This window comes from Mobula birostris, chromosome 4 (assembly GCF_030028105.1).
Source record: "Mobula birostris isolate sMobBir1 chromosome 4, sMobBir1.hap1, whole genome shotgun sequence".
Lineage (NCBI taxonomy): Eukaryota > Metazoa > Chordata > Chondrichthyes > Myliobatiformes > Myliobatidae > Mobula > Mobula birostris.
In genome coordinates this window covers 78,711,044-78,721,346 of record NC_092373.1, presented here as the reverse complement: position 1 = coordinate 78,721,346, position 10,303 = coordinate 78,711,044, and the positions used below count along the sequence as shown (strand labels likewise).

Here is a 10,303-nt window from a genome sequence, read left to right as displayed (position 1 = left end):
AGCTGGAGCAACCTGGGCAGGTAATATTTTTTTGATTCTTGTAAATGAGAAAGGCACAAAAGTATAGTCATGTGAGTTGGAGGAGCTCAGGTAAGCCAAGAGGGCACAGAATGCAATGAAAGCGGAGAGTAAGCGGGAAGACACCATGAACTTTCACAATCTCCATTCCTCTGCCAGAAATGGCTCTATGAAGATACGTCAAGAACAGTTATCAGATTCCACATTCAATGGCTTAGCTTGTGAACCTAAGGGTAACAGAAAATGTCAGATATTTTGGAGATTATTCCTGTTTCTATTAATCTTCATCATATGTGTAAGGTCCCTGGTGACTTCCTGAGCACACAAGAATGCTGGTTCTCTACACCAAGTCCATGTTTTTGAGTACAGTGTTCAGATTTGTGTCACTGAAATGGGCCCTAAATTCTTTGCCTTCATATCCCTCATCAGTACTCTCTGTGTCAACATTTCATCAACATTAGAATTTATTGCGCATTTCTGCTTTAAGAATTGCATATTGACATGAATCAGTGAAGGCTAGTTTCAGTAGGTTAGCAGAACGTGATTAGCTCTTGAAGAGTAAATCCACAGCTGGGTCTCCTAAATATTTCAAAGTTCAAGGTAAATATATGACATTATATACAACCCTGAGATACGTTTTCTTGCAGGCTTACTCTGTAAATCCAAGAAACATAATAGAATGAATGAAAGACTGCACTCAACAAGATTGACAAGCATCTAATGTGCAAAAGACAATAAACTGTGCAAATAGAAAAGGAAAAAAGAATATAATAATAGTAAATGAATAATAAATATCAAGACCATGAGGTGAAGAGTCCTTGAAAGTGAGTCCATAGTTTATGGGAACAGTTCAGTGAAGGGCGAGTGAAGTTATCACCACTGGTTCAAGAGCCTGATGGTTGAGGGATAATGACTGTACTGGGAAGCCAAGTGGACATGAATAACACACACCAGACATGGAGAAATGAGGAACAAAACATGTTGCTGTTTATTTTACATGGAAGTCATCTCCCCAGAATGCCCTCTCACATTATGTTCAGTACATAACACACAGGGAAGCTCAACAGGGTCAAAATATACTTGAATCCACTACTTATCTCTCCCCTTCCCATACACAGATTAGCTGTCATTATCAAATTCAGCCAACAAGAAAAACATGTTTCTTTCTCTAAACTAGGGAAAGAGGGTAGACTAGCTCTATCTTCAAACATAATCCTGGGATTGTTCTGTCCCATGTGTTGGGGGTTAGTCACTAAACTAAAGATTCACTCTGCCTGGAGTCTGCTTATTCCTGTGAGAGTACCAATCTCTTGGTGGTGTATGTATAGGCCTTGGCTTGGATGCTGTATTGTCAGTAAGGGACACCTCAGAAAGCATAGGTGACAGAGGATGAATGGCCTTGCCAATTAAGGACTGGCATATGATGATTTTGACTGCAAGGCAGGTCACCTAGAATATCTAGGTATGGAGGCTGCATTACAGAGGATGGTAGAATTTCTGGGCATTTTGATCTTTGTCTTTGCCATCCAATTAAAGGCTCTTGATGTTATTATGTGCCTACATCGATTTCTGGACTGACAACCCAATCCACACACATTTTCATTCCCTTTTTGCTTTCCACTGACCTTCATACTGTTAAATTAGCGGGGGCTACTGAGGTGACTTTAAACTAGAATGGTTGGGGAGTGGGAATCAAATTAAAGAGTCTAAGCGTGAGGAGGTTAGTTCACAACAGGGGGATGGGAACCAGTGCAGAGAGGCAGAGGGTGTAAAGTGAGGGTAGAAACAAAAAGTACTATGGAGAAAAGTAAAAGTGGCAGGCCGACAAATCCAGGGCAAGCATTAAAAAGGGCCACTTTTCAGCATAATTGTATAAGGGCTAAGAGAGTTGTAAAAGAGCGCCTGAAGGCTGTGTGTGTCAATGCAAGGAGCATTCGTAATAAGGTGGATGAATTGAAAGTGCAGATTGTTATTAATGATTATGATATAGTTGGGATCACAGAGACATGGCTCCAGGGTGACCAGGGATGGGAGCTCAACGTTCAGGGATATTTAATATTCAGGAGGGATAGACATGAAGGAAGGGGAGGTGGGGTGGCGTTGCTGGTTAAAGAAGAGATTAACACAATAGAAAGGAAGGACATAAGCCGGGAAGATGTGGAATCGATATGGGTAGAGCTGCGTAACACTAAGGGGCAGAAGACGCTGGTGGGAGTTGTGCACAGGCCACCTAACAGTAGTAGTGAGGTCGGAGATGGTATTAAACAGGAAATTAGAAATGTGTGCAATAAAGGAACAGCAGTTATAATGGATGACTTCAATCTGCATGTAGATTGGGTGAACCAAATTGGTAAAGGTGCTGAGGAAGAGGATTTCTTGGAATGTATGCGGGATGGTTTTTTGAACCAACATGTCGAGGAACCAACTAGAGAGCAGGCTATTCTGGACTGGGTTTTGAGCAATGAGGAAGGGTTAATTAGCAATCTTGTCATGAGAGGCCCCTTGGGTAAGAGTGACCATAATATGGTGGAATTCTTCATTAAGATGGAGAGTGACATAGTTAATTCAGAAACAAAGGTTCTGAACTTAAAGAGGGGAAACTTTGAAGGTATGAGACGTGAATTAGCTAAGATAGACTGGCAAATGACACTTAAAGGATTGACGGTGGATATGCAATGGCAAGCATTTAAAGGTTGCATGGATGAACTGCAACAAATGTTCATCCCAGTTTGGCAAAAGAATAAATCAAGGAAGGTAGTGCACCCGTGGCTGACAAGAGAAAATAGGGATAGTATCAATTCCAAAGAAGAAGCATACAAATTAGCCAGAGAAAGTGGCTCACCTGAGGACTGGGAGAAATTCAGAGTTCAGCAGAGGAGGACAAAGGGCTTAATTAGGAAGGGGAAAAAAGATTATGAGAGAAAATTGGCAGGCAACATAAAAACAGACTGTAAAAGCTTTTATAGATATGTAAAAAGGAAAAGACTGGTAAAGACAAATGTAGGTCCCCTGCAGACAGAAACAGGAGAATTGATTATGGGGAGCAAGGACATGGCAGACCAATTGAATAATTACTTTGGTTCTGTCTTCACTAAGGAGGACATAAATAATCTTCCAGAAATAGTAGGGGACAGAGGGTCCAGTGAGATGGAGGAACTGAGCGAAATACATGTTAGTAGGGAAGTGGTGTTAGGTAAATTGAAGGGATTGAAGGCAGATAAATCCCCAGGGCCAGATGGTCTGCATCCCAGGGTGTTTAAGGAAGTAGCCCAAGAAATAGTGGATGCATTAGTGATAATTTTTCAAAACTCGTTAGATTCTGGACTAGTTCCTGAGGATTGGAGGGTGGCTAATGTAACTCCACTTTTTAAAAAAGGAGGGAGAGAGAAACCGGGGAATTATAGACTGGTTAGCCTAACGTCGGTGGTGGGGAAACTGCTGGAGTCAGTTATCAAGGATGTGATAACAGCACATTTGGAAAGCGGTGAAATGATCGGACAAAGTCAGCATGGATTTGTGAAAGGAAAATCATGTCTGACGAATCTCATAGAATTTTTTTGAGAATGTAACTAGTAGAGTGGATAGGGGAGAACCAGTGGATGTGGTGTATTTGGATTTTCAGAAGGCTTTTGACAAGGTCCCACACAGGAGATTAGTGTGCAAACTTAAAGCACACGGTATTGGGGGTAAGGTATTGGTGTGGGTGGAGAGTTGGTTAGCAGACAGGAAGCAAAGAGTGGGAATAAACAGGACCTTTTCAGAATGGCAGGCAGTGACTAGTGGGGTACCGCAAGACTCAGTGCTGGGACCCCAGTTGTTTACAATATATATTAATGACTTGGATGAGGGAATTAAATGCAGCATCTCCAAGTTTGCGGATGACACGAAGCTGGGTGGCAGTGTTAGCTGTGAGGAGGATGCTAAGAGGATGCAGGGTGACTTGGATTGGTTGGGTGAGTGGGCAAATTCATGGCAGATGCAATTTAATGTGGATAAATGTGAAGTTATCCACTTTGGTGGCAAAAATAGGAAAACAGATTATTATCTGAATGGTGGCCGATTAGGAAAAGGGGAGGTGCAACGAGACCTAGGTGTCATTATACACCAGTCATTGAAAGTGGGCATGCAGGTACAGCAGGCGGTGAAAAAGGCAAATGGTATGCTGGCATTTATAGCAAGAGGATTTGAGTACAGGAGCAGGGAGGTACTACTGCAGTTGTACAAGGCCTTGGTGAGACCACACCTGGAGTATTGTGCGCAGTTTTGGTCCCCTAATCTGAGGAAAGACATCCTTGCCATAGAGGGAGTACAGAGAAGGTTCACCAGATTGATTCCTGGGATGGCAGGACTTTCATATGAAGAAAGACTGGATGAACTGGGCTTGTACTCGTTGGAATTTAGAAGATTAAGGGGGATCTGATTGAAACGTATAAGATCCTAAAGGGATTGGACAGGCTAGATGCAGGAAGATTGTTCCCACTGTTGGGGAAGTCCAGAACGAGGGGTCACAGTTTGAGGATGGAGGGGAAGCCTTTTAGGACCGAGATTAGGAAAAACTTCTTCACACAGAGAGTGGTGAATCTGTGGAATTCTCTGCCACAGGAAACAGTTGAGGCCAGTTCATTGGCTATATTTAAGAGGGAGTTAGATATGGCCCTTGTGGCTACGGGGGTCAGCGGGTATGGAGGGAAGGCTGGGGCGGGGTTCTGAGTTGGATGATCAGCCATGATCATAATAAATGGCGGTGCAGGCTCAAAGGGCCAAATGGCCTACTCCTGCACCTATTTTCTCTGTTTCTAAATAGCTTATTGAAAGTAGTCATATCCGTGTTTTTTTTTTTTTTTTTTGCATTTGTTTTAGGATCACAAGATGCAGTTAGAGTCTAGTATGGATGTTCTATCATTAACAGGGTGGCAATCTTCCTCTCAGATTTTATTTTCACACCTTTCAGTTCGGATTCCACCTCTTCTGCAGACAAACACTACTCCAGTCTGTCAGCTCTCCATTAGTTTCTCCTTGTTGGCAAAGAGACTGGACAGCAGTGGTTTCACATTTGCTTTACGCAGTATTTCTAAAATATAAACCTTTTTTAAAAATCTCCTTATTACTTTCTTCTGGTAGAATGGGATCCAGCTAGTTTCCAAGCTGTTTGACAGGGATTGGAATCCTCAGCTCCGGACCAGCAAGTCTATCAAGTTCTTCATGTAGGATAGGCCATGGGCTACTGGAGTGACTACCTGATCTACTTAAGTTTCTTGCAAACCATTGACTGAACCAGTTGATTGACACTGATCATTCACCAAGCACCAATTCAATCATTGATGCTAGTCCAGGTACACTTTTCTCCGTATTGAAGAACTTATTGAAGTCAAAGTCCTCCAATGAGGGTTCAGGTAGTACTGCTTCCTGGGGAATTTCTTAGTCAGCTTCTGATGCAGAAACTGTAGGTAATTCTGCTTGGGCAGCACCATTGAATTCTACACTTAGAGTTTCTGATCACTTTTGCCATATCTTTGCCCATCTTAGATCCTCTAATAGCACTTTATCATCAAAGAATACCCTATGTATTAGCTCTGCTGTTTTCGATTGCTGAATGGGGCCAGCAGAAAACTATTCTGGTTCCACTTCACATCGACTCCACTCACCAAAAATGTGTTTGACATCACCAGACTCTTCCATAAACCACTTTTCCTTGTAGACTCCTTTCCTTCCTTAGCATCTCTGTCATTCAGGTCTTTGTCTCTGCCATCCTGATCTAAGATTCTTTATGTTATTATGTGCATATTTCCACTTCTCTGCTGGCAACACAAACCAATTTTCATTCTCTTCTGTCACAAGGGGGTGCTGGAAACAGACCCAAATGTAAGACACAGACACTGAAGTACAAGGAACAGGACTTGCCTAGAGTAGGGACATGACAGGATTCAGACCAGGAGCAGGTACAAGAATGCAGACGTGGGCTAGGGAAAACTGGACCAGAACTAGGAACCATGGACTAGGAGACAAGGCCTGGACTCCGAGTCTGGACAAGGACCCAGAACTTGGGCCCTGCCCCAGGCTCGGACCCCAGAACCAGGCAAGGACATGACATGGCTTGAGGTTGGGGACTTGGTTCTTGAGGTTTGGCTTGAGTTCTTGGAGCTTGGCTGTGGGATTGTCAAGGCTTGGGTTCTCAGAGCTCAGAGACAAATTGGGATCTAAACATCAACATAGAGCCAGGACTTATCCATCAACAAGCTGGGACTCATCTTTAACACACTAACATGAGACAACACAGAACATAGATCTAGAGCCAGGACTTATCCTAAGACAAGCCAGGACTCAACTTCTCCACACCAAGGTGGGACAGGTCCATCTGTTGGGTAACAGCAGGACAGCCAGACTTACCCAACAGAGGCAAAGACAAGACATGTCCCCCCACAGGGCAACAATACATCCTGACTTGCCCCACAGAGGAGAGGACAAGACAAGACATGACCCCCCCCCCACAGGGCAACAGCAAGACATCCTGACTTACCCCACAGTGGCAAGGACAAGAGACAAACACCAAAGAACAACAGACAGTTCCATCTCTGCTCCAGGTTAGCTCCAAGTCTCAGTTCAGCCAGAAACCTTAGCTGGCTACAGAAACAGCCAGATCCCTACCTAGCTCAGAGTGGCTGGCAGCCACTCAGCTGGCCCAGGAAACAGCCAAATCCATACCGCAAAGACCACTCCTACAAGTGGCAACAAGGCTCCATGAAGCAGTGGTCCTCCAACCAGGCCTTGAGATCACAAATAGTTTCATCAGCAGATTGCTCCAAGGGGGACTGACAAGACAAACCAACAGCCCACATCCAATCCCAAGGCTACTTATATTGCAAGCCCAAAGATGGGAATCAGGTGCTTTTGATTTAGTCAAACAAGGGACAGCTGGAAGACCCGGAGTCCTGAGTCCATGGACCGGACCGTGAACTGGAATACAGACGTCATGGACCGGACCATGACATCTTCATTTTCCAATGAGCTTCCAGGTTGTCAACTATTGGAGGTATTGGTCACATGACAGTCACTGCTAAAGCTTCAGCACTAAGGACTGAGTACAACATTAAGATCTTCTTCCTTTACTCTCTCATGGATCTGCAATTCTTCACTTGAGGACTGTTTTCTCCAAATCTGAAGCATAGGCCTTCTTAGTTCCATCCAGTGGCAAATTCCTGCCATAACTGGGATACAAGGACCACTTTTCAGGCTCGCAGATATTTTTCACTGTCATATTTTTCCAAAAGATATGCTGGTCTCTGCTTTGCATATGGGTACTCTTTAATTTCCTTGGAATATCTATATGGTTTCTTCATGCCACACATTTTTATTATATCATTTAATTGTTCTTTTTCTTCAGTCCATTCTTTTTTATCCATGCTGCCACTGAGGCTCATCAGCCACCTCCACCACTCCGCTAAGAACCCAGGCTTAAGAGACAGCTTAATTCCTGAATTCCTTTCATACTGTCCAGTTCTTCATTGAATACTTCTGCATGTTTCTTCAATACCTCTTGTAGACCAGTGCTCCCTCCAATCAAGTACACTTTGTGTCAGTCCAGTTTGATATGCTCCAACCACAACTGACCTAGAATTACGGGATAACTACCTTTAACAATGTACAGTGCAAGTTTGTCCCCCTGTCCATTAGTCTCCACTGTAACATGTTCTAGTGCCCCCACTGGAACAACCTCACCAGTGTAAGTCTTTAAAGTCAACCTTGCTCCTTCTGGGGTGAGATGCTTCAATTTCTCCTTGTAATGTATCTGGCACCAGCAATATCTCAACACCCGTGTCTACTTGTATCTCCAATGTGGCCCCATCCAGCTGTGGGGTCACCTAACAGCCGTTTTTGTGCACTGAAAAGATTAAAAGTGCAAAGCGAGAGTGAGAGTCACTCAGTCTTCCCTTGGTACACAGCTGTCCTCACATAGCTCTTTATGTTTTTTTCAAAAATCGTTTTTTTGTTGATAGTGTCTTTTTATTTTAACCTGCACATTCAATGTGTCCCTTATTGCCACAGCTTCAGCAGTCTAATACCAGCATTCTTTTCTGAATTACCTCAGTACACAGACCCCAGAGGAGTTTATGATGTATCACTCAGTGACTGCCCAAAAACAAAGTCCAGGGAATTGCTTCAGCACCTCCACAAACTGTGACATGGACTCACCTTCTTCTTGATTCCTATTACAAAATCTGAACCTCTCAGTAATAATAAGCAACACACACAAAATGCTGGAGGAACTCAGCAAACCAGGCAGCACCTATGGAAAAGCGTACAATCGACATTTCAGGCCGAGATCCTTCAGCAGGACGAGAGAAAAAAAGTGAGGAGTAGAGTTAAAAGGAGGGAGAAACACAAGGTAATAGGTGAAACCAGGAGGGGGAGAGAGAAAGTGAAGATCTGGGAAGATAATTGGTGAAAGAGGTAGAGGGCTGGAGAAGGGGGAATCCAATAGGAGAGGACAGACGGCCATGGAAGGAAGAAAAGTGAGGAGGAGCACCAGAGGGAGGCAATGGGCAGGCAAGGAAATAATTTGAGAGAGGGAAAAGGGGATGGGAAATGGTGAAGGAGAGTGGTAGGGAGAGGCATTACTGGAAGTTCAAGAAATTGATCAGGTTGTGTTTCTTTTTCCCCTCCTCCCTCCTTTTAACTCTGCTCCTCATCTTTTTTTCTCCAGTCCTGTTGACGGATCTCAGCTCGAAATGTCGACTGTACTCTTTTCCACAAATGCTGCCTGGCCTACTGAGTTCCTCCGAGATTTTGTGTGCGTTGCTTGGATTTCCAGCATCTGCAGATTTTCTCTTCTCTAGTCAAGTCAAGTCAAGTCACTTTCTATTGTCACCTCAACCATAACTGCTGGTACAGTACACAGTAAAAACGAGACAAAGTTTTTCAGGACCATGGTGCGACATGAAACAATACAAAAACTACGCTAAACTACATAAAACAACACAAAAACTACACAAGGTTACAGACCTACCCAGGACTGCATAAAGTGCACAAAACAGTGCAGGCATTACAATAAATAATAAACAAGACAATAGGCACAGTAGAGGGCAGTAGGTTGCTGTCAGTCCAGGCTCTGGGTATTGAGGCTTCTGATGGCTTGGGGGAAGAAACTGTTACATAGTCTGGTCGTGAGAGCCCGAATGCTTCGGTGTCTTTTGCCAGATGGCAGGAGAGAGAAAAGTTTGTATGAGGGGTGCGTGGGGTGTAGATGTCTGTAATGGCAGGAAGAGAGACCCTGATGATCTTCTCAGCTGACCTCACTATCCGCTGCAGGGTCTTGCAATCTGAGATGGTGCAATTTCTGAACCAGGCAGTGATGCAGCTACTCAGGATGCTCTCAATACAACCTCTGTAGAATGTGGTGAGGATGGGTGGTGGGAGATGGACTTTTCTCAGTCCTTGCAGAAAGTAGAGATGCTGCTAGGCTTTCTTTGCTATGGAGCTGGTGTTGAGGGACCACGTGAGATTCTCCACCAGGTGAACACCAAGAATTTTGGTGCTCTTAACGATCTCTATGGAGGAGTTGTCGATGTTCAGCGGAGAGTGGTCGTTCCGTGTCCTCCTGAAGTGAACAACCATCCCTCCTGTTTTGTTCACATTCAGAGACAGGCTGTTGACTCTGCACCAGTCCGTTAGCTGCTGCACCTCCTCTCTGTATGCTGACTCATTGTTCTTGCAGATGAGACCCACCAGAGTTGTGTCATCTGCAAACGTGATGATGTGGTTTGAGCTATGTGTTGTAGCACAGTCGTGGGTCAGCAGAGTGAACAGCAGTGGACTGAGCACACAGCCCTGGGGGGCTCCCGTGCTCAGTGTGATGGTGTTGGAGATGCTGCTTCCAGTCCAGACTGACTGAGGTCTCCCAGTCAGGAAGTCTAGGATCCAGCTGCAAGGGAGATGTTCAGGCCCAGTAGGCTCAGTTTTCTGATTAGTTTCTGAGGAATGATTGTGTTGAATGCTGAACTGAAGTCTATGAACAACATTCAAACGTACGTGTGTTTCTTGTCCAGGTGGGATAGTGCCAGGTGGAGGGTGACGGCAATGGCGTCATCTGTTGAACGGTTGGGCTGGTATGTGAACTGCAGGGGGTCCAATGAGGGGGGCAGCAGGGTCTTAATGTTCCTCATGACGAGCCTCTCAAAACACTTCTTGATGATGGATGTGAGTGCAATGGGATGGTAGTCGTTGAGGCAGGACACTGAAGATTACTTCGGCACAGGGTCGATAGTGGTGGCCTTGAAGCACATAGGAA

General features: G+C 44.5%; 1 pseudogene; it reads right to left on the bottom strand.

Moving 5' to 3' along the window:
- Window positions 1-4,747: 4,747 nt before the first annotated feature.
- On the bottom strand, window positions 4,748-7,418 carry LOC140197036 (eukaryotic translation initiation factor 4E transporter pseudogene; annotated as a pseudogene).
- Between the last annotated feature and the right edge of the window lie 2,885 nt (window positions 7,419-10,303).